Genomic DNA, 26172 nt, shown 5'->3' on the forward strand with positions numbered 1-26172 from the left:
CCATACTCTCTTCTCGCTGCTGCCATCAGGAAGAAGGTACAGGAGCCACAGGACCAACGCCACCAGTTTCAGGAAGAGTTATTACTCCTGAACTATCATGCTCTTGAACCAGAGGGAATAACTTCACTCAAATTCACTCACAGTATCACTGAACAGCACCCACAACCAATGGACTCATTTTCAAGAACTCGTCATCGCATGTTCTTGATATTTATTCCTCATTCTTTTACTATTATTCTTTTCCCTTTCATATTTACACAGTTTGTTGTCCTTTACACATTTTATGTTTGTTCATCTTGTTGGGTGCAGTCTTTTATTGATTCTAATCACAAACAAGAGAAAATCTGCAGAAGCTGGAAATCCGAGCAATACACACAAAATGCTGGAGGAACTCAGCAAGCCCGGCAGCATCTATGGGAAAGAGCAGGGGTCCCCAACCTCTTTTGCACAGTGGACCGGTTTAATATTGATGATATTCTTACGGACCAGCCGAATTCAGAGGGAGACACCGATTCCACACTGTCCATGTGAAATCAAGGTTAAACTGATCGAGATATGTATGTATCTATTCCGGGTGTGATAAACCCTCTGTTCAAAGGTAAATTGACATTAAGACGGGGTGCGGGGTGGGGGGTAGGGTTGCCAATGGACAAGAGTAGCAGTCATATTCAGGACACTTACGTTTACCCTGAGAAAGACTACCATGACCATGAAGCCTTGCGCAGGCATCCGTATGTGCATGCGTGTACGTGCCGATTTTTTTCTACAAATCGTTTTTGGCGATTCTGCTCAGTGAAACTACACTGTACATACATTATTTCTACTTTATATAGGCTGTGTATTTATCATATCATTCCTGCTTTTACTATATGTTAGTGTTACTTTAGGTTTTATGTGTTATTTGGTATGATTTTGTCGGTTTTTTTGAAACTGGGAACACTCAAAAATTTTTCCCATATAAATTAATGGTAATTGCTTCTTCGATTTACACCATTTCGGCACAAAAGGTTTCATAGAAATGCTCTACCTTAGCGGGGGAAACACGGGACAAGGGCGGTCCCATATGGGACAAACCAACTTAGCCCAATATACGGGATGTCCCGGCTAATACGGGACAGTTGACAACCCTGCGCGGGGCGGGGAGAACGGGTGGGGTGTTGTTAATCACGACCGGAATATAGGTGATAAGTCAACTATAAGTCACTTATAAGTGGTTAATGCACTCAATTTCGTTTCTGAAAGGGTTTATCTAACAAATTTAATATTAAGCGCACAGCGCATATTTTCCTCGCATGAATATAGTGATAAGTCAATTATAAGTCACTTATAAGTCAATAGCATCATAATATTTTAAGTAATGTTTGGATATTAAACACACAGCACATATTTTCCTCGTATGAACATATAAAATCATTGCAACACACCAATATCGCTGAATCAGTGGGAGCCATGGGCTTGTTTCCCTGCAACAAGACGGTGCCATCGAGGAGAGATGGGAGACAGCGATACTCGAAGGGGGGAGGGGGGTTCCTTATGTCCAGTCTATTCTGCAATTTAGTTTTCATTGCATTCATTGCAGAAAACCCCGCTTCACAGAGATATAACCATATAACCCTTCAAGTCCATGACGAATGCTTATCTCACCTAATCCCACCGACCTGCACTCAGCCCATAACCCTCCATTCCTTTCCTGTCCATATAGCTATCCAATTTTACTTTAAGTGACAATATGGAACCTGCCTCAACCACTTCTACTGAAAGCTCGGTCCACACAGCTACCACTCTCTGAGTAAAGAAGTTCCGCCTCATGTTACCCCTAAACTTTTGCCCCCTAACTCTCAACTCATGTCCTCTTGTTTGAATCTCCCCTACTCTCAATGGAAAAAGCCTATCCATGTCAACTCTATCTATCCCCCTCATAATTTTAAATACCTCTATCAAGTCCCCCCTCAACCTTCTACGCTCCAAAGAATAACCTAACTTGTTCAACCTTTCTCTGTAACTTAGGTGCTAAATCTCAGGTAACATTCTATTAAATCTTCTCTGTACTCTCTCTCTATTTTGTTGACATCTTTCCTATAATTTGGTGACCAGAACTGTACACAATACTCCAAATTTGGCCTTACCAATGCCTTGTACAATTTTAACATTACATCCCAACTCCTATACTCAATGCTTTGATTTATAAAGGCCAGCATACCAAAAACTTTCTTTACCACCCTATCCACATGAGATTCCACTTTCAGGGAACTATGCCCTACCGTTTACTATGTATGTCCTATTTTGGTTAGTCCTACCAAAATGTAGCACCTCACACTTATCAGCATTAAACTCCATCTGCCATCTTTCAGCCCACTCTTCTAACTGGCCTAAATCTTTCTGCAAGCTTTGAAAGCTTACCTCATTATCCACAACGCCACCTATCTGAGTATCATCTGCATACTTACCACCCCATCATCCAGATCATTAATGTATATGACAGACAACATTGGACCCAGTACAGATCCCTGAAGCACACCACTAGTCACCAGCCTCCAACCTGACTAACAGTTATCCACCACTACTCTCTGGCGTCTCCCATCCAGCCACTGTTGAATCCATTTTACTACTTCGATATTAATGCCTAACGATTGAACCTTCCTAACTAATCGGTAGTGCTGAGGAAACAGAGAGTCTGCAGAGAGACTTGGATAGATTGGAAGAATGGGCAGAGAAGTGGCAAATGCAGTACAATGTTGGAAAGTGTATGGTTATGCACTTTGGCAGAAAAAATAAATGGGCAGACTATTATTTAAATTGGGAAAGAATTCAAAGTTCTGAGATGCAACGGGACTTGGGAGTCCTCGTACAGGATTCCCTTAAAGTTAACCTCCAGGTTGAGTCGGTAGTGAAGAAGGCGAATGCAATGTTGGCATTCATTTCTAGAGGAATAGCGTTTCGGAGCAGGGATATGATGTTGAGGCTCTATAAGGCGCTGGTGAGACCTCATTTGGAGTACTGTGGGCAGTTTTGGTCTCCTTATTTAAGAAAGGATGTGCTGACGTTGGAGAGGGTACAGGGAAGATTCACTAGAATGATTCCGGGAATGAGAGGGTTAACATATGAGGAACGTTTGTCCGCTCTTGGACTGTATTCCTTGGAGTTTAGAAGAATGAGGGGAGACCTCATAGAAACATTTCGAATGTTAAAAGGCATGGACAGAGTGGATGTGGCAAAGTTGTTTCCCATGATGGGGGAGTCTAGTAGGAGAGGGCATGACTTCAGGATTGAAGGGCGCCCTTTCAGAACAGAAATGCGAAAAAATTTTTTTAGTCAGAGGGTGGTGAATCTATGGAATTTGTTGCCACAGGCAGCAGTGGACGCCAAGTCATTGGGTGTATTTAAGGCAGAGATTGATAGGTATCTGAGTAGCCAGGGCATCAAAGGTTATGGTGAGAAGGCGGGGCAGTGGGACTAAATAGGATAAAATGGATCAGCTCATGATAAAATGGCAGAGCAGACTCGATGGGCCGAATGGCCTACTTCTGCTCCTTTGTCTTATGGTCTTATGGTCTAATCTTCCATGTGGAACCTTGTCAAAGGCCTTACTGAAGACCATATAGACAACACCCACTGCTTTACCCTCGACAACTTTCCTAGTAACCTCTTCAAAAAATTCAATAAGATTTGTCAAACATGACCTTCCACGAACAAATCCATGTTGACTGTTCCTAATTAGACCCTGTCAGTCCAGATAATTATATATACCATCTCTAAGAATGCTTTCCATTAGTTTACCCACCACTGACTTCAAACTTACAGGCCGATAATTGCTAGGTTTACTCTTAGAATGCTTTTTAAACAATGGAACAACATGAGCAATACGCCAATCCTCCGGCACCATCCCCGTTTCTAACGACATTTGAAATATTTCTGTCAGAGCCCCTGCTATTTCCACACTAATTTCCGTCAAGGTCCTAGGGAATATCCTGTCAGGACACGAAGATTTATCCACTTTTATATTCTTTAGAAGCACCAATACTTCCTCTTCTTTAATCTTCATAGCTTCCATAACTTCCCTACCTGTTTCCCTTACTTTACACAATTCAATATCCTTCTCCTTAGTGAATACCGAAGAAAAGAAATTGTTCAAAATCTCCCCCATCTCTTTTGGCTCCACACATAGCCGTCCACTCTGATTCTCTAAGGGACCAATTTTATCCCTCACTATTCTTTTGCTATTAATATAACTGTAGAAACCCTTTGGATTTATTTTCACCTTACTTGCCAAAGCAACCTCGTATCTTCTTTTAGCTTTTCTAATTTCTTTCTTAAGATTTTTTTTACATTCTTTATATTCCTCGAGCACTTCATTTACTCCATGCTGCCTATATTTATTGTAAATTCCTCTCTTTTTCCAAACCAAGTTTCCAATATCCCTTGAAAACCATGGCTCTCTCAAACTTTTAACCTTTCCTTTCAACCTAACAGGAACATAAAGATTCTGTACCCTCAAAATTTCACCTTTAAATGACCTCCATTTCTCTATTACATCCTTCCCATAAAACAAATTGTCCCAATCCACTCCTTCTAAATCCTTTCACATCTCCTCAAAGTTAGCCTTTCCCCAATCAAAAATCTCAACCTTGGGTCCAGACCTCTCCTTCTCCATAATTATATTGAAACTAATGGCATTGTGATCACTGGACCCGAAGTGCTTCCCAACAGATACCTGCGTCACCTGACCTATCTCATTCCCTAACAGGAGATCCAACACTGCCCCTTCTCTAGATAGTACCTCTATGTATTGCTGCAAAAAACTATCCTGCACACATTTTACAAACTCCAAACCATTCAGCCTTTTTACAGTATGGGCTTCCCAGTCTATGTGTGGAAAATTAATATCTCCCACAATCACAACCTTGTGCTGACTACAAATATCTGCTATCTCCTTATAAATTTGCTCCTCCAATTCTTGCTTCCCATTAGGTCGTCTATAATTCACCCCTATAGGTGTTACTACACCTTTCCCATTCCTCAATTCCACCCAAATAGCCTCCCTAGACAAGCCCTCTAATCTATCCTGCCAGAGCGCCGCTGTAGTATTTTCTCTGACAAGCAATGCAACACCTCCCCCTCGTCCCTCCGATTCTATCGCACCTGAAACAACAAAATCCAGGAATATTTAGTTGCCAATCACACCCCTCCTGCAACCATGTTTCACTAATAGCTACAACATCATACTTCCAAGTATCAATCCATGCTCTAAGCTCATCCACCTTTCTTACAATGCTCCTAGCATTAAAATAAATGCATTTTAAAAATTTTCCACCTCTTACTCTCTGTTTATCACTAACAACTTTACTATCTCCTTTTTCTTCCTTCTTCCCTACATCTGTTCCTACACTTTGGTTCCCCTCCGCCCTTGTATCTAGTTTAAATCCACTGGAGCCTCTCTAGCAAACCTACCTTCAAGAATATTTGTCGCCCTCCAGTTCAGATGTAAACCGTCCTGCCGGAACAGGTCCCACCTTCCCTGGAAAACTGCCCAATTATCTATAAATCTGAAGCCTCCCCTCCTGCACCATATCTTCAGCCACGTGTTGATCTGCGCTATCTTACTACGTTTCTATTTCTAAACCCGTCTGTACGTGGCACTGGTAGTAATCCTGAGATTGCTATCCTGGAGGTCCTGTCCTTTAACTTGGCGCCTAACTCCCTAAACTCACCTTTCAGGTCTTCTTCATTCTTCCTACCCACGTCATTGGTCCCTACATGGACAACAACATCTGGCTGCTCATCCTCCCTCTTGAGAATACTGAGAACTCGATCCAAGATATCGCGGACTTTGGCACCAGGGAGGCAACAGACCATCCGGGATTCTCGATCTCTTCCACAGAACATCTTATCTGTCCCCCTAACTATTGAATCCCCTATCACTACTGCTCTCCTCTTGTCCCTCCTTCCCTTCTGAGCTGAGGGTCTGGTCTCGGTGACAGAGACGCAACCACTGCAACTTATTCCTGGTAGGTCGTCCCCATCAACAGTATCCAAAATGATATACTTATTATTGGTGGGAACGGCCACAGGGGTGCTCTGCTCATTCTGTCTATTCCCCTTCCCTCTCCTGACAGTCACCCAGCTATCCGTCTCCTGACTCTTAGGGGTGACTATCTCTCTGTAACTCCTGTTTATTTCTGCCTCTGCCTCACGAATGATCCAAAGTTCATCCAGCTCCAGCTCCATTTCCCTAACTCGGTTTGTCAGGAGCTGCAGCTGGATGCACCTTTCGCAGGTGTAGTCATCAGGGATAATTGTGCTCACCCTGACTTCCCACATACTGCAAACGGAGTACTCAACTGCCCTAACTGCTGCCTCCATTACCTACTCTTAAGGTAACTAAATTAATTAAAGGAACTTACCTGGCCTTACCTCACTTGGAGTGAAGCTCGTTCTGAGCCTCTGCTCGCCAAAGACTCTCGAGCCAAGGCCTTCCTACTCTGTCTCCCTCTACAACGTCGTCCACTCCGTTAATCTGTTCACTTTTTAACTCTCCTGCTGCCTGTTGAAAATGGAAGCAACTACTTCAGTGCCTTCGTGGCTATATCAGGATATTTAGCCTTGACTTTGATCCAGAATGCCGGCAGAGATGTTATGTGAAACATATTTCTCAGCCCACCGTCATTTGCAACCTCGAGGAGTTGATCTTCTTCCCGCGCTGACATGGATGACGCGTGGGTAATGACCTCGCATGCATGCATGTTCAACAGTGCGTGACAGGGAATGAGGAAAGGTGCAGCTGACTCATATCGCCAAATCATATCATTTCCTCGCGAGCCAGTAGCGCATGCTTTGCAGCCCGGTACCAGTCCGCGGCCCGGTGGTTGGGGACCACTAGGAAAGAGTACCGTCGACGTTTCAGCCTGAAACATTGACTGTTTACTCTTTTCTATAGATGCTACCTGATTCTATTGATTCTATTGTGTTTGTTGGGTTTACTGCGTGTGCCCGCAAGAAAACAAATCTAACAGTTTTATATGCTGACATATATGCACCCTGATAATAAATTTACTTTGAACGTTTGAAACAAATTGGCCATTTTCTTCCATATGCTTGTTCTACCAATCAAAAAAATGCTATGATTTTCTATCTCACACACTATTTTCCTGCCCTATCCCTGAATCCTTTGATCTTTTTCCGCAAGTTTTTTTATCAATAGGGTCAGTTTTTAAAGTACCTTCTGCCTCTGCTAAGGGTCCTTTTGCCCGCCTCCTGAATCCTTTTCCAGCAGGTTTCCCTCTCCCAGAATCAGGCCCTCTCTTCTATCTCTCCAAACATGAAACTACTGCAAATGGCACTGCCACTAATACACCCACATTCATTACCATAAGGTGTCTGAATGCTGCTGTAAAGCACAATTAAACTTCTCAGTATGCAAGGTATTACCTGCTCCCAAACCAGAACATCTCCAAATCAACCCCCCAACAAAGATTCGTATCAATTAATTTGTTTTACGTGTGAGTCTGCATAGAAGGTGAGAGAGGGTAGGTTCAAAGGGGGATGTGAGGGGTAAGTTTTTTATTCAAAGAGTGGTGGATGCTTGGCATCTGCTACCTGGTATGGTAGTAGAGGCAAATACATTAGAGGATGTGAAGAGATATTTCGATAGGCACATGGATATAAAGAGGTTGGAGGGATACGGATGTGGTGTAGGTAGGAAGGATTAGTGTTTGGGTGTTTTTGGATTTGCTTTTCAGCTGGTTCTGCACAACACTGTGGGCTGAATAGCCTGTTCCCGTGCTATACTCTTCTATGTTCTATGACTTACGGGGATTTGCTTCCAGTTACTAAATGCCAGGCTTCATGAGCACGATTATCACACAAAGGAAGTCACTCAGAGAGCAGGTATGGCAGCAGATTGGAGCATTGACATCATCCACTGGTTTCCCTTTATCCAAATTTCCAGACATTGCAATCAGTCTAAAAGTGTGCGCTCATTATTCATTCCACATTTCAAAGGTACTTCTGCATTTGGAGGGTCAATAAATGGTTTGGAGCTCAATGACTTGCTCCTGATATTTCAAAGATTACTGGAAGTGTGCATTAATTGTGCATGGTTAGCATTCAACAAGTCACACAGAATTGTTACAGAGCTAACTTATGTTCATTAGAGCCCTTAATTATTGGTTTAATTGATGATTCTCTGCTTGTTAAATGTTTGTAATTAATTCATTGAGCAAACTGGGAGAGGAGTAATAATTGCTCAGGCAGATGTAAAATCCAGAAGAACTATTCTTCACTGACTGTAAAAATACTGCAGCATTTCCAACTATTGATCATTAGTCAGATCCAAAATATTATATACACCTTTTCTCTCTGACTTTCTCTCAGTTACAATTTCAAATGCCTCCAAGCACTGGAGATGTCAGTTGAAACCCAAATTTTGAGGGCTTTTATAGTTATTGTCAGTGGGAAGTCTGGGAAGTGTCAATCTTTACTTTGCCATTCTACTGTCAGAGTCAGATATTATGATGCAGGAGTTACCATCACATAGCGTTGTGAAATAAAGACTAATTATGTCAGGTGCAACTATGTCAGAGAATCTTGTGATATACTGTCTTGTCACAATGCAATCCTATACATACCTAGACACTTTGCTGGAACAGTAGGTGAGAATAAACTGGCTTCCAGAAAATGAATTACACAATACTTCTGAACTGTATTCCAGAAAGACTAGAATGTATGCTTCAAATTTTCACCTTTTCCTTCCAGTGGAAATTTTCCATCTCCTGGTGTATCTCAGTGGTGCCTTCAGATCTTATTGCCTTTACATTTTTCCTTTCATCTTGCTTAATGCTTAATTACATAACACTTCTTTCCTACATTAAATGTTATGAATTTCTTCTTTCTTTTCCGCTCCTTCAGTTGCTAATATAATGCCTTTTGCTTACAAATGAAGTAACGTAGATGATATCACAATATGCCAACAGCCTGAAGAAGACTGGAGCAAGCTCCACAGATGTTCATATCAGCATGCAAGACATTGCAATAACAAACAGGGCATGTTCTGAACATCCTCTTAATAACCTGATCGGCTGAATTCAAGTTCATTTCTATTATCTTTATCACTGGATTAGTCTTGTAGGAATAATTTTGGGGATTTTTCCACAAAACATTGAGCAAGGAAGCCTGCTTGACATCTTGATATAATTTGCAACCAAAATATGGATAATGCAGTTTTTGAGCATTTTACACCATATATATCTCTATATTATGATCTGTGAGAAGCCTGGAAGACTTCTCTTTCAATTTTCATGTTTTCCCATAAAGAAGTACAATGGTTTATACTCATCACTTCTCAGACACAAAAGCTAGAATTTTCCAATTGGTACTTAAGAATCTGTATGCTATTTCAGCCAGCTACATAACTGAAATTGGGAGCACATTAAAAGATTTTTAAATTGAATTTCACCCATTACCCCGTTTGCAACTTAACATATAGAAAATATATGGAGGAAACACATATTCATTTGGTTATCTTTTCTAACTTGAATACTTTTGGTGCTGCAGATTTCACATTAAACACAATTTATTCCGATTTATACGCAACAGCCTTCAATGTCAATGAACCTTATTGAAATCTCTAGGACATAAAGTGTCACCAAACATATTTGTAGATTTGTCACTTGTTATTAAAATCACTTCCTACTAAATAATGCTTTAAAATTCCAGCTAAATTATGTAAAATTTAATGTTAATGATTACAAAATTAAGGAAGTATTGTTACCAGAGTTATTGCTAGTTTTTGTACTCTAACATTATATTTAGATTAGTAGAAAAGACATAATACATGATAGTTTAAATAGCCAAAAGTTAAAGATCCTGATACTAATTTCCTCTGACAGCAAGAATACGGAGTTTATTCCGTGAGTGTGAAAGACCAGTAACCCAACATCCCTGTAGGGGTTGATATGTTATCAGCCTTTTGCAATGAGTGAAATGGAAAGATTTCTCATCATAGTGACTATCATTTATTCAAAGGCCGATTTTTCATGCACAGACCTCCATGCCATAAATCTGTACCAACAGAACTGCCCACAAGATTGCAGATTGTGAGAAATGAATAAAAACAAGCAAATCTGACCCTCCCCAAAGAGAGAAGCAGGATATCTTCCAACGCATGATAATGCATAATGCACTAGGCAACTCAGAACAAAATGAAATGTCTACAGGCAGGCAAAGTTATTTTTTAATTCTTTGGCTTTCTTCATCAGAATATATCTAAGTAACTAGCATTGAAAGGGATTTTCCACTGATTACAGCTATCCAGAATTTCTTCTGACATTTTGAAATAAATGTAAAATTGTGAAAGTCTACATCTAGATTAACAGCTACTGCTGCTTCACTTAATAAATATGGATTTACAGAACTTCATAAACACAGGAGCTTTTGAAGATGCTGGAAATCTGGAGCAACAGACACAATATGCTGAAAAACTCATCAAATCAAGCCGTATCTAGAGAGGGGAATAAACAGTCGACGTTTAGGCCCAAGACCCTTCACTAGGACTGCAATGATCCTGATGAAGGGTCTCAGCCCAAAACATCAGCTGTTTATTCCTCTTCATAGATGCTGCCTGATTTAATGAGTTCTTCCAACTACTTGTGTGTGTTGTTTGTAGAACTTCCTTTATTTTCTCAGAAGCTTCCAATGGTTATTTTGAACATATGGCTACTGTAATATAAGTAATTCCAGCTGCTAATTTGGACGTAGTAGGCGGCTGCAGGTAGCAAGGGATAAATTATCTATTAACATATTGCAATAATATTGGTTGAGATATAAATGTTGGCTAGCATACAAGCAGGAATCACAGTTCCTCCACTGAATGTTGTGGTAAGCTTCTTTATAAGCATCTAAACACTAAGGTTCAGTTTAACTCCTTATCAGAAAACCTGCACCACTAACAATGCAGCATGTCCTTGGTACTACACTGAAATGACATGATTATTATGTTCTCAAGTGCTGGAATGGAGATTGAACTCACAATCTTTTGATTCACAAGGAAGAATACAGCTACTGAGCCAAAAGGCAGTCATTTTCAATTTATTTTGAATGATGTGTTTAATAAACCACATTTTATATTGTCAGGGTACATTATCTAAGGCATTTTACACTATTGTAACAGCCATACCAACACATGGTTAGAACAGATAAACTTTTGAAAGTGATGACAATATCTTCAAATTTATTCTAGCATCCAAGAGCCTGACATTATGCTTATCCTTGGTTGAATGAAACATATTGGTGATCCCTTCAAAATTTCATGTAAATAATGACTTGGGAAAGACTGGAGCTCTTGTAACTGATTGTCTGTTAAATACTTGTTGATATCTTTTTCAGATCCTTTGCGAAATTATAATTTCCCCCTTTAAAAAGATGCCCAATCTTTAAGAGGTTGAGATATTTCTCCAGATTTTTTATTCATATAAATGCATTCTATACCCAGCAGTATTTGCACTTAAGAAAGTAGAGTTGAAATGCTTCCTTGAACTGCTGCAGTCCATGTGGTGAAGAAATCCCCATAGCATTGCTAAGTAATTATTTCTTTAATGGATCAGATTTTGCTGCAGAGAGCCTGCCACCTGCCTTTGCTGCTCCAATGCCCAGCCGACCTGCATTTACTTGATTTAGATCCTCAAGGCCAAAATTACTGGCCAAGGGTATCCTGGCTCCAATCAGCAAGACCCTCCGTAATGCCAGCGCATTGCACAATGTAATTGGGATGTATGGATGGGCCAAGAAAAGCCTCACCCACAAAAGTGATGAGGATACTTTTGGAAAGACCAATCCCACAGCCTTGCCATCTGTCAAAGATTTTAAGCTTTTGGAATACTTACTGAGAATGGAAAGCATCGAATACTTATTAAAAATGAAATAAACAATTGAAATGTATAAAATATTAAAAACACTTAAATAATTAAATTAAAAGAAACAAAAATATTTAAAGTACTTTTAAATAATGTAGATTACGATAACAAATACAAATAATTTTAAGAAATGATTTGTTCTTTCATACCTTTCTTTATCACAGCCATAAAATTTCTGGTTGCCTTAATGAGGTCACATTTCCTCCACCAAGTTTCGATCCACACACATATTCACCAGTGTAAGTGCTGGAGAATTTAAGCAGGTTCATTCTTCAGTCTCTTGACTCAGTGTAGTGTGTAGTAACAGATATGCTATTGGAACCTGTCAGCACACAAGGGATTTTGTTATGTGAATGCAAAGTGATGAACTTGCTTGTGTAAATGCTCGCAGCTCAGGCATTTCCAGGCAAGACCTCAGCCATCTGCGGAGAAAGAAATAATTTTTTTTCAGATCAATGATCTACGAACAGAACAAATGGAAGCCTGAAATTCCGTATTTCTCCATATTGCCTCCTGGCTTGCTGAGCATCTCAAGCTTTTATTTCGGATTACCGGCATCTGCATGATTTTTGTTTTTGCTTTTCAGGATGAAGCCTGCTGTGCTTTGATATAATGGTTTGATACAACTTGCTAAGGAAAGTTTAGAGTCAAATGGATTGCTGAGGATTTTATGTTATGCATAGGCCACCTCAGATAAGAATGGCAACATTTCTTCCCTGAAATCATCCTGGTAAATTCACAGCCACAGATTTAATCCATATTTATTTAGTTAACAGTTACACTCTCCAGATGTCAAAAGGGAACTCTTGCTTGTGGATCCCAAGACCAATATTTTTTAAATTTTCACACCACTGTTTAAAATATTTTACCTCAAAGAAAATAAATTAGTTCTTTTGATCATCTTCAAGTGAAAATTAGCATATGTTTGGACATTCTGAGAAAATCAATATTTTTATGTGAATTTCATTATGAATGACTATGGTTATCTGAAGCTGAAATACTGCAGCAGATTGAATTTTAACATTAACCACGAGACATCTCTGAATCAATTTTTGGAAGTTATGATTTAAAAGAAATATGTTCCCCTCACTTAACTTTCTGTGCTGGATGGGAAATCATTTTTTGATCAGTGGATGTTGACCAAGGGATGTAGCATAGTTCTATTAATGTGCAAATTAATCCGTTCTCCTTTTAAAAGAGCAGGAGGGGTGATTATTAAAGTAAGAAAACGGTACTTAATTGGTGGAAGCTATTATTGGTTTAAACCCAGAAAAATATATTTTTACCACTGATGGTGTGATGGAAGCTTAAAAAATACAATGAAATGAAAGAAATACCATAAGATATAGGAGCAGAATTAGGCCATTTGGCCCATCATGACTGATCCATTTTCTCTCTCAGCTCCAGTCCCCTGCTCATATCCCTTCATGCCCTGACCAATCAAGAATCTATCAATCTCTGCTTTAAATATACATAAAGACTTGGCCTCCACAGGAAGTATTATTACTCCTACAAAAAGAAAGAAAAGCATACATGCAAATAAAAATGATGTACTTAATGTAATGTCCTTCTTTGCTGAAAACCAAGTTAATGAAGAGAACTGAGCACTTACATTGTCCTATGTTGTACTGAGATAGCAGAAAAAAATAGCAGGTTACACTTAAATGGAGGAACACCTATCAGGAGAAAGTGTTGATCTCATCACACACAAAATTGTCAATCCTATTGTATGAAAATCAATGCGTTGGGAGGAGGGTGTTCAGATTGGAGAATTATGGGGAGAAAAAGGGTACTTGTTACACAGGCATTGTAATTATTCATTTTCTGAGAAAACAGTGTAGAATTGATGAAATTATAAATTTAAATTAATTGATATTTGATAGATTTAAAACTGTTAAATTATATACAGTAATTTTACCAGAGGGATATTATGGTAATGTGATGAAAACACCGAAAAGAATGTTTCAACTCTTCTCCTATCAACACTGACATTCTTTTTAGAAGATAAAAATAATCCTTACAACTCTGAGTTTGTGAAGTATTTACATGTGTCTTCAGCGTATTAATTTGACATATGTGCTATTGAGACTGTTGGACATGAAAATGAATTTGAATCGCGATTTTAGCTATAGATTTTTCAAATTGTGTCACAGTAAATTTTTCATCACAAATTGCTATGCAATACCAGTCATTTCCATCCCTTTACAGAATAAATGTGCTGCTTTTGAAATATGGCCCAATAAAAAAGAAAATGTGAACATTTTCAGCTCTTTCCACTTTTCACTGAATATTTGTTTTTTTAACTGAAAAAATCTTTCTGCATGCCCTATAATTTGACTATTTATAGCAATTAATTCCAAAATCCATTAAAAGATCAGCTAATTAATAACCTAAATGGATCCTACACACTGACTTCAGGCTCCTATTAGAAATTCTGCTGGACCCTTGTGTGGGCATATTGATTAACTTGCAGCAAGGAGATGTATTTCCCCTAAACTGGTGTCAGATATCTCCTCTAAGTCAGGCAATGTGGGTTCAAATATTACCGACTATTTTCCTCGGTGAAAAGATAAATCATTTTTTCTGTCCATCTAAAGCAGCACAAATTTGTCAAGATTTGGTCCCATTTCTTCAATGCTTGTCAAAGAGCAAAAGGCTTCCCACACCCAATTAGAGCAGGTAGATGGCTCTTTCACAGATTATAATGGCAGTACAATAAATATGATCAGTGATTCCAAATATAGAGCTAACTGGACAGTTTAATATAAGTTCAAGAATTTTAAAAAGTAGATGACGGTGTTCCAATAATCCCCTCCAACATGGAATAAACACTAATACTTTGAATATTCAACATAAATAAATACTAATAGGATTTTACTTTCTTATCACAAATACATCATAAATTAAGCTTTTAGAAAAGTGCCAGTGTAATAAATCAGCATTTTAAAAACAACACTGAAACTACTGATTCTTACATACTTCCTACTATGTTAGTTTCAAAACAAGACGTACCTTTGTAGAATAATCAGCATTGATGGGCTTCTCCATGGAGCCCATGAGATAGTCATTTGAATGAAATAGATGTGAAGTGGACACACTCCAGTAACTTCAGGTAGGGGGTTCTTCATGGACTGTAACTAGCAGCCAACAGCATACAGTGAGTTCTCCAGTATTCAGGCTGATGCACAGCTATTCCTTTGGATTTGATTCTTTTCTGCCAAAATTTACTGCTGATTAACAGAGGATACGGTTAAAAAAAGTCTTCAGAGGCAGTTTCATAAATAGTGCCCAGTTATAAATTGGTGCCTGTAGCTTTCTCTTTTTTTTGTCACACTACACTCTCTACTATATTTGGAGATAAAAGAAAATCATAATTAAAACAGGCAGTCATTTTGATATGTTTACTGAAATAAATCCATACTCTTTTGTAAAACATGAATAAGCAGTAGCAAAACCATCAGTCTCTCATCTATCACTTCATATTGGATTTTAGTCTCAAAATATTTGAAATGCCATGTAATTATATTGAAGAATAACACAAAGTTTGTAATGAAAAAATTAGTTCTAAACTAAGGTTTAACAGATCAATTTTGAAACAAGTAATTGAGCCAGTCAACTGCATTGCATTTAGCAACTGAAACATGAAAAGTACACATGCGGAAAACAAACTTATCCTTTCACACAAAACCGACTCTCGGTTTCTCTGTCTTCACTACTATTATTTAAATTACACTAAATTACATCAGGTATTTCAGTTATTTCTTACTTTATGGATGTCTCTCTATCTAAACTAATTTATCTTACTTGACTTTCATGCCAGCATTACTGGGTAATTTAGTCACTGATATAGCCAGTGACAGGTTTTCCCATCCCACTAGTTAACAAGGATCTGGAAACTTGAAAACCTCAACAAATGTAATAATAAAAGGGAAATATGATATTTAAAAGCAACCTAACTATCTTTGAGAAGCACAGCTTTTGCATGCACTCCGAGTCCAATCAACACTGATAGTACACAACCCACTATAAAAAGTGATGCATTATGTAGAAATCACTTCAATATCACTTCAGTCCACTCGCTAGAAAGAACTGGTGATGGCTTCTTAGACAAGAAAACTTCCATTTTCAAACAGGATAGTGCAAAGTAGATTCCTCTTCAGTCTGAGAACTTTATAAAACAGTGCATCAAAAGGGCGCAAGTGGAAAGAGCATGAAATAGGGAGGATTGAATTCATCAGTCTTGGATTCAAGGTAAGCTTAGCCCCAAGTTGCACTGAAAATAGAAACTTGGGTAACCGGAAAAAAAACAAAATGGATTTTGAGCAGAATGAGATTGCCAACACTAAATTCTGTTAATTCCACCTAGATTGCCACTAAAGAAAGCTTGGTACTAGAATTTTAAATTGTCACAAAAAAAAAACAGGATGCTTGATACATTTAGGCAAAGGCTTGTTTCTTTGACAAGAATGGGAGAGTACAAATTATTTTTCTTGTGGAGTTCCCATGAAGAAAATAATTCTTCAAAGAGCATGCATGCATTACAGAATTCTATAGTGATATAATGTGAATATTCCATGTGGAAGAACTGTCCACTTACTATTCACTTACCTCACAATATTGTATATTTAATGTTAACACTGTAATTTTAGGATTAATAATGACTTTTTTCATCTGAAAAGTTTAAATATAGCAGCCATTAAACTTACTGCTATGTTAAATTTCCCTTTGTACTGAAAGGGAGCCCTGTGCGTTAAGGAACTGCCACTCCCTCCCAGTGCTTCCTCCTTCCACATGACCCTCTAGTATTACTGACAGGTTTCTTCCCGAATGCTCATTTTGCCATATCTCCTCTACACATTTTCAGTTAGAAAAGTGGTCATATCATTTTGAGAAATTTGCTGCTTTGTTTGTTTCAGAGTTACATTGTTACCCTCTAGCTTTCTGATGCAGCTTTTGTCCATGTTTAAGCATTGCATTTGCAGCCTCAAAAGATCCACTATGTGGCTTGGCATTTTTTGCACCTCTTAAATGTACGTCGAATCTTTGATTTTATTATCAAAAAAATTATAAATTATACAATCTTGAGGTTTGTTTGTTACAGGTAGCCGCAAAGCAAGAAACCTGAAAGAACCCAATTAAAGAAAAAAATAAAAATGAAAGATCATCACCTGATGTGCAAGGAAAAAGAAAACAATTGCATCACTTACTACCAGACTCTGTCTTTCCTTCTACCCAGCAATGTACTAATGAGTTGACTCACAACTTCTAGTGGTGGTTACAGAACTGGATAATATAGGCAATTAACAAAATCTTACAGTTTGAGCTTATGAAAGAAATACAGAATACTAAAGCAGGTATCATATTCAAGAACTCAAAATTAGACTCATTAAACCAATTCTTGACTTTTTCCTGAAAAGTTCCTGTTTTCAACAGAAAGGAAAATCTTAAAACAAAGTTCAAACAATGAAATATAGATATCTACTCTCAGAACTCATCCTCATAAAAATATTATTTACTGCACAGGTACCACTTTAAAAGACACCTGAGAAGCATTCTGTGTAAAACTATCATATAGTTTCCTACAAATACTGTTGAGATGGCAGTGCAGGAGGGCCATGTTGTGATGTGTCTCATGATTGACTTTTGGCAGATTGAACAGCAACTGGACCACAGTCTATTGGGAATATGACGAGCTTCCACCAATCACACATTCAATAGTCATGCAATATATGGGCTTTTATTTGCTCTACTAGGTGCTCTATTATGAAAAACACAAAGTTTCATCTCATTGCTGTGTCCTGTATCAGATGTGCTGGCACATTATGTTCTCTTTAGAACTGTTCCAGCTGCTCAATAGCTTTCTCAGAAAGATAGAAATGCCCCAGGTTTCTTCAAATAATGGCAACAATGTTGGTTAATGGTTTTGTAGTCCTCTTGAGTATTATGCACAGTAAGATTTAGTGCATGTGCAAAATAATGTATATTACAGTAACTATCTTCCAGTGCAGCTTTCCTCATGTTAACACCATTATCTGTAATAATCATCCTGCCTGTCAGGTTATTGGAACGAATCCACTCATTCAACAGGAACTGTAAAAAGTGAAGGATGTTGGCAGCTGTGTTTTCACCCACTAACAGGGCGATCTCTAACAGTGCCAAAGCATGGTAATCATTAGTAGAGCACCCAATGGACTGTGGTTGGAAGGTAACTTAGTGTGCAATCAGGGACAAATATTTGTTAGATGTGCAGCTAGTCCATATGTCAGTGGTGAATTGAGCAGGAACTGCCTCTGCATCTTTTATCAGTGAAAGGATTTTATTTTTTATCTAGAGCCTGATAAATACATGAAATAAGTGAACATGAAAGGCAAAATGTAGAAGGAACAGCATAATCTGAGTAACAAATAATTAATCAATTTCTGAAAACTATCTACTCTGCAGCAGAGAGTATTTGGAGGTCAATAGTTATCGTTTCTGCAACCATCTGTGTAATCTTGGTAACAGCAGGATGGTTAACGGAGAAGTTGGTTTCAGACTCGAGAGACAATTGAATGGTCAATTATGATTAAATGCTGTTCTTTGGGAGCTTTTGGGTAAAAAATAATGAAATATTGTTTAAAACAAAGTAAAGGTGTGTAGCATTTGAACTTTTGCTAATGTTAATTCCTCTGTCATTGTGAGAAACATTATCTGAAAAGCAGTGACCACTAATTGAAGTTCACTACCATTTTGTCTTTTTTTCATTCCTATTTTGATTCAGTGCAAGATGAAAGTGTCATACTACTGTGTTCATTCCCAAATTAGCTTTAAACTTGCTTCTGCTAATGTGTTTGAAAATGTCAAGAGGCACCTTTCAGTTCATCATCAGGCATTTATTTTTGGATTTAAATCCTAGTAAGGAAATTTCATTCCTCAGTGAATAATACTGACAATTTGAACTTCGTAAGTTTTTTTTTTGGCGTGTGCCTGCGTTGGTGCGAGTCTGTGCGTATGCATCTGCGTGTCCGTGCGTGCGTCCGTGATGATGTCTTTTTCATGGCTTTTACAAGGCGCAGAGCGAGAGAGAGACTGTGCGGCACGCCACTCCTCACACAGACATTTTCACAGTATTTTCCCTTTATTTTACGAGGTCGAGTTGCGATCTCGACACTCAACCCGGCACGGATGGAAAGCGTACTCGGGAGTGGACCCGACTAGTTTTGAACCCGGGAACCTCTGCTCCCGGGGCTGGCGCCGATGTCGTTGTGCCACCAGCTGGCCCAAACTTTGTAAGTTATAACATTTTTTTAAAGAAAAGATGATAGAACACATTTGGACATTGGTATAATCAGGAACCATTTGGATGCAACAAGATCCCACAAACTGCAATAATTGCTGGGTACATAGGTGATAATAATAATTAAACAGTTCATGCATTATGTCCATTCAGATTGATGCATAGAACAAACCTTTTGCTTTCATTTCAGTCAATTTATTTATTATATTTATACCAGTTTATTCTGATAATTCATAAACAGCAGAAATTCATGGGCATATTTAGAAAATATACTGCAAATATTAATCTCTCAAAAAGAAATCAAGACTTGGCATCAGAGATATGGAAGGTCATACAATAAAAATATTTGGCTGCACTATTTTTTAATTCCAATATTGAAATGCTTTCTAAAATACCTAAACATGTAAGATAGAAGAAATTACACTAAAATATCAATTCCAGTGAATGGAAATTGCTTCTCTCTCCAGAAATGCTGCATGGCCCACTAAGTATCTCCAATATTTGTTGTCTTAATCCCATATATTAGTTTTAATATAAGATCATCAAGTAGATTTTTTTCTCAGTTGGCCCAGCAGCAGGGACCACTTTAGTACCAGTTTCCATTAACATGTGGTGTACACCAGACATCAAAGCAGTACCTTGGGAAAGACTGCTAACTCTAAGTTATGCCTACCTTGCTGCCACTCGATTGATGGAAGGGCATGCATGGTTTGGGTTTGATCAAGAATGGGAGAGTAATCTAGTTACCAGTTTCTTGGATTTCTGGAGTTTTTTTTATTCATCTGACTGCCTATCTACATGTTATTTAAAATGAGATCCTACCACTAAGCAAATCTTTCCCTCTCCCCCCAGTCTCCACTTTCCACGGGGGTCACTCTCTATTTGATTCCCTTGTCCACTTGTCCCCCTCCACTGATCTTCCTCCTGGTACTTATCCTTGCAAGGGGGATGAGTGCTACAGCTACCCCCGACATCTCTTTCCTCACCATTATTCAGGCCCCCAGAAAGCCCTTCCAGATGAGGCAACACTTCACCCGCAAGTGTGTCGGAGTCATCTACGGTATCTGGTGCATCAGTGTGTCCTCCTCTACTTTGGGGGAACACTTCATCAAGCGTCTTCATTCTGTCCTCCACACAAGGCAGGATTCCCTGGTTACAACCCATTTCAATTCAACTTCCCACTCCCAGTCCGACATGTTGGTCCACTGCCTCCTCTCTGTCATGATGAGGCCACATTCAGGATGGAGGAGCAACACCTTGAGGCTAGGTAGCCTCCAAGCAAATGGCATGTACATTGATTTTTTTTTAGATTATGAGGGAACACTCAGTCCTCTTTTATTGTCATTTAGAAATGCATACATGCATTAAAAAATGATACAATGTTTCTCCAGAGAGATATCACAGAAAAACAGGACAAACCAAAGAGTAACACTGACAGGACCACATAATTATAACATATAGTTACAGCAGTGCAAAGCAATACCATAATTTAATGAAGAACAAACCATGCGCACGGTAAAAAAAAGTCTCAAAGTCCCCGAGTCGACCGACTCCCGAGTCCCCGATAGCAGAGAGCAAAAAGGAAAAACTCCCTGCCATAAACCTCCAGGCCCCGTCAACTTGTCAATGCCTTGGAAGCAGCCGACCACAACCGACACTGAGTCCGTCCATCTGAAAACTTCGAGCCTCCGACCAGCCCCTCCAATACAGCCTCCCGGGTGCTATCCTCTGCCGAGCGCCTTCGACCTCGCCCCGGCCACCAAAACAAGCAAAGCTGAGGATTCGGGGCCTTCTGCTCCGGAGATTCCCGTTACCACACAGTAGCAGCGGCAGCGAAGTGGGCACTTCAGAAATTTCTCCAGATGTTCCTCCGTACTCTCACGTCTGTCTCCATCAAATCAGAATTGTGCACAGTACCCTACTTGACAGATTATAGATATCATTCACCAGAGAGGCCGCGCGCGCTGCCGTTGTGCCGCCATCTTCTCCTCCTTTCTCTAACTTCCAGAAATTTCTCCCTCACCACCTTCCTTCTTTTCCATCTCCCATTCTGGATCCATTCTCCGCCCCATTTCCTCATCTGTCCATCACCTTCCCCTCCTTCCTTCCCTTCTAAGGTCCATTGTCCTCTCCTATCAGATTTCTACATCTTCTGCCCTTTACCTATTCTATCTATCACCTCCCAGCTTCTTACCTCACCATCCCCCTTCCCCACACAACCACCTTTCCCCTCACCTGGTTTCACCTGTCACTTGCCGACTTGAACTCCTTCTCCTCCCCCTACCTTCTTAGCTGGCTTCTTCCCCCTTCCTATCACTCCTGGTAAATGGTCTCGGTGCAAAAGGTCAACTGTTTATTCCTCCGCATTGACGCTGCCTCATTTTCAAGGACTCTTCAAACATGTTCTCAATATATATTACTTATTTATTTATTATTATTATTTTTTTTTTTTGTATTTGCACAGTTTGTTGTCTTTTTCACACTGGTTGAACACCCAAGTTGGCACAGTCTTTAATTGATTCTGTTATGGTTATTATTTTATTAGGGATTTATTGAGTACACCCACAAGAAAATGAATCTCAGGGTTGTATATGTTGACATGTATGTACAGTGCTTTGATAATAAATTTTCTTGAACTTAAACCTGCTGAGTTCCTCCAGCATTTGTGTGTGTTAAGTCTGGATTCCCAGCATCTGCAGATCCTCTTGTATTTATGACATATCCTAGCAGTGTACTACATTCGCACATTCGTGGTAAAGCAAACAGGCTCCTAATTACCTGATTCAATGATGGTGCCCTTCAAGCAAATAATCCATCAATCTGCCTCTCAGTAATACTATTATAAACAAAAATTGAACTAAATTACACATTTTTCCTGCCATTTCTCCTCTTTCCTTCGGTTGCACTGACATTCCCAGAAATTAGTCCCAAATTTATGGTAATTGCAGATCAGAATTGGAGGAAGACGTTGTAATGGCCAAAGTCATTTTGTGGAGTACAGAGTAGCTGTCCTAGTCTTTCCGGCCCCACAAATTTACCTTTAATTTGCCACTCTTGCCTGTTGACTGCTGGATAAAACAGATACATTCCACAAATGAGACATAAAATCAATCAGGGACCTATGTGTGTAATAAAATGTCAATTTGCCAATTAAAAGGTTTGCCATGGGATCACACAAGGATTCTGTTCATACAGATTAATTAATTACAATGGTGTATTGAGGTAGTACAAGGTAAAACAACAATGGTATGAAAAATAAAGTGTTACAGTTACAGAGAGAATGCAGTGCAGGTAGACATTAAGTTGCAAGGACATACCAAGGTTGATTGCGAGGTCAAGGTTCCATCTTATACCAGGGAGCAGGTCATTAGGATTATAACAGCAGAATTCCAGCTGCACTTGAGAAAGGTGGCACGTGCATTCTGACTTTTGTATTTTCTGTACAATGGGAGAAGTTAGAAGAGAGATGTCTGCGGTTGGTAGGACTTTAATTATGCTGACTGGTTTATTGAGGTAGTGAAAAGTAAGACAAGAGTCCATGGAGGGGAAGCTGCTTTCCGTGAAGTGCCGAACTGTGTCCACATCTCTCACCTATGAATATCATGTTAGCTATGTCACTAATGGGCTTAAATGTTAAATGCAGTGCTCCAGTCTTCAATGTGTTACCACCCTACATTCACCCAATGGGTGGCCTTAAACTCTCCGCCTTATTCTGTGAAAATTACTAAATCAGAGACTTAATTACTATTCGTAGTTGATTTTTCCGTGCTAACGTATCAGTGTTTCATAAATCATCTGCATTGTATTTAAACTTCAGCCTCACAGACAACCTCAACTCACTGTAATTCACTGACCACTGACACAGACACCATTTCCCTGGTCCTACGCTCAACTCTGGACAGTAAAGACTCCTATGCCAGACTATTGCCTATTGGCTACCGCTCCGCCTTCAATATTATAATTCCAAGCAAGCTGATCACCAAACTCCGAGACCTGGGACTCAATACTTCTCTTTGTAACTGAATCCTTGATTCCTGACCAACAGACCACAATCAACAAGGATGAACAGGAACACCTCCACCATGATCCTTCTCAACACTGGTGTCCCACAAGGCTGAGTGCCCCTCAGATCCTTACTCTGCTTAAATACTCATGACTATGTGGCGAGATTCTGCTCCAATTCCAACTATACGTTTGCAGATGATACCACCCTAGTGGCCAATTCTTAAATAACAATAAGTTGGAGTACAGGAAGGAGACAGAGAACTTAGTGAAATAGCTCCGTGTGAGCAAAACAAAGGAACTGGTCATTGACTTCAGGAAGGGGTGCAGTGCAAATGCTCATGTTTACATCCACAATGCTGAGGACAAGAGAATTGAGAGCTTCAAGTTGCTAGGGGTGATCTTCATTAATGGCCTGTTCTGGCCCATCCATGCAGACTCCTTTGCCAAGAATGCTCACTAGTGCCTCTGTTTCTTCAGTAATTTGTTATGTCCCCTTTGACCTTCGCCAATATGAATGGATCATAGAAAGCATCCCATCCACTTGCATCAAGTCACATGGCCACAGGAAACTAGGAGTTATGGACACAGCATGGCACATCATGAAAACCAGCCTCTCCTTCATGGACTCAGTCAATACTTCTTGCCTTAAGAATGTAAACCAACATAATCAAAGATCCCACCCAACCAAACACACTGTCTTCTCCCCTCACCCATCGAGCAGAAGGTGCAAAAAACTGAAAGCACATACCACAAGCTTCAAAGTCAGCATTCTTCTCACTGTTATAATAGCTCCCTAGGACAATAAGATGGGCTCTTCACCTCACAATCTACCTCCCTATGACCTTGCACTTTATTGTATACCTGCACTGTACTTTCTCTGTAACTGTAACATTTTATTCTGCATTCTGTTTTTGTTTCACCTTGCACTACCTCAATGCATTGTTGCAAATGAATTGATCTGCATGAACCATTTGCAAAGCAACGTTTTCACTGTGACAATAAGAAATCAATTTACCAATAGTCCATTCAATGTATTAGGGATATCAATTTGGGAGATAGCTGGGGTAAATATTTATGAGTATAGATGTAATAGATTACAGTCCCATTTAAATATGTACATGCAGCTCCTTTAAAGAGCGCATAGGCCATGTAAAATATGTAGTATATGTGTAAATTGTAATGGTTGCCTTGGCTACTACCACTTTATAGATTATGTTTTGTGTTTAAACAATGTGTATTGAAAGTTGCAAGTCAGTGAAGAGTCCTTGAATAAACTACACAGACAGTCAAACTACAGTAATCCAAGTTCAGATTGTTTGAAAATCCTGATTGTCTGGCATCTGACCATGAATTAATCTGGAATGTTAGCTGGGTGTTCAGTGCGTAAGATTGGTTAGTGGCCAGAGGTGCAGGCCCAGACTGCAATCCAGGAATCTCTGAATGGGTAACCCTTTATTTTGAGACAGTAACCCCTGGTTCCAATTTTTTTTTATTTTTTTGAGATATAGCACAGGATAGACCCTTCCAGCCCTTTGAGCCGCACTACCCAGCAATCCTCTGATTTAATCATAGGCCATAGTGATCATAGTATAATTGAATTTCACATACAGATGGAGGATGAAATACTTAGATCTAAAACTAGTGTATTATGCTTGGACAAGGGAAACTACAACAGGATGAGGGAGGAGTTGGCTAATGTGGATTGGGAGCACAGGCTATTTGGTAGGACAGTTGAGGAACAATGGAATACTTTCAAAGAGATTTTTCACAGTGCTCAACAAAAGTATATTCCAGTCAAAAGTAAGGACAGTAAGAGTGGGGAGAGCCAGCCTTGGATAACTAAGGAAATAAAAGATAGCATCAAATTAAAAACTCATGTGTACAAAGTCACAAAGAGTAGTGGGAGACGGGATGATTGGGAAAACTTTAAAAAGCAACAGAGAACAACTAAGTAAGAAATAAGGAAAGGGAAGATAGAGTATGAAAGTAAATTAGCACAAAATATAAAAACAGATAGCAAAAGTTTTTATAAATATATAAAGCGGAAGAGGGTGGCTAAAGTCAACGTAGGTCCCGTGGAAGACGAGAAGGGGAAATTGATATTGGGTGAAAGGGAAATGGCTGAGGCATTGAACGACTATTTTGTGTCGGTCTTCATGGTGGAGAACATGTCTAATATACCAAAGAAGGATGTTATGGACAAAATGGGAGGTGAGGACCTCAATAAAATCACTGTCACTAATGAGATAGTGATGAGCAAAGTAGAGGGCCTGGAGGTAGATAAGTCTCCAGGTCCTGATGGGATGCATCCCGGGGTGCTGAGGGAATTGGCGGAGGTTATAATAGACATATTGGTAATCATTTATCAAAACTCTCTAGACTCTGGGCAGGTCCTGGCAGATTGGAAGACAGCAAATGTCACGCCACATTTTAAAAAAGGATGTAGGCAAAAGACAAGCAACTATAGGCCAGTTAGCTTAACATCTGTAGTCGGGAAAATGCTTGAAGTTGTCATTAAGGAAGAAATAGTGAAACATTTAGAAAGGAGTGGTTCCATTAGACAGACACAGCATGGATTCAGAAAGGGCAGGTCCTGTTTGACAAACTTACTGGAGTTCTTTGAGGATATAATGAGTGCAGTGGATAGAGGGGAACAGGTGGATGTTGTATACTTGGATTTCCAGAAGGAATTCGATAAGGTGCCGTACAAGAGGCTTATAAATAAGATACGGATGCATGGAGTCGGAGGAAGTGTATTGGAATGGATAGTGGATTGGTTAACCAATAGAAGGCAGAGATTTGGTATAAATGGGTGTTTCTCTGGTTGGCAGTCAGTGGTAAGTGGGGTGCCACAGGGGTTGGTGCTAGGCCCGCAGCTGTTTACCATTTACCTGTCCTGACGAAGGGTCTCGGCCTAAAACGTCGACTGTACCTCTTCCTAGAGATGCTGCCTGGCCTGCTGAGTTCACCAGCAACTTTGATGTG

Source organism: Mobula birostris, chromosome 15 (assembly GCF_030028105.1).
Source record: "Mobula birostris isolate sMobBir1 chromosome 15, sMobBir1.hap1, whole genome shotgun sequence".
NCBI classification, from domain to species: Eukaryota; Metazoa; Chordata; class Chondrichthyes; order Myliobatiformes; family Myliobatidae; genus Mobula; species Mobula birostris.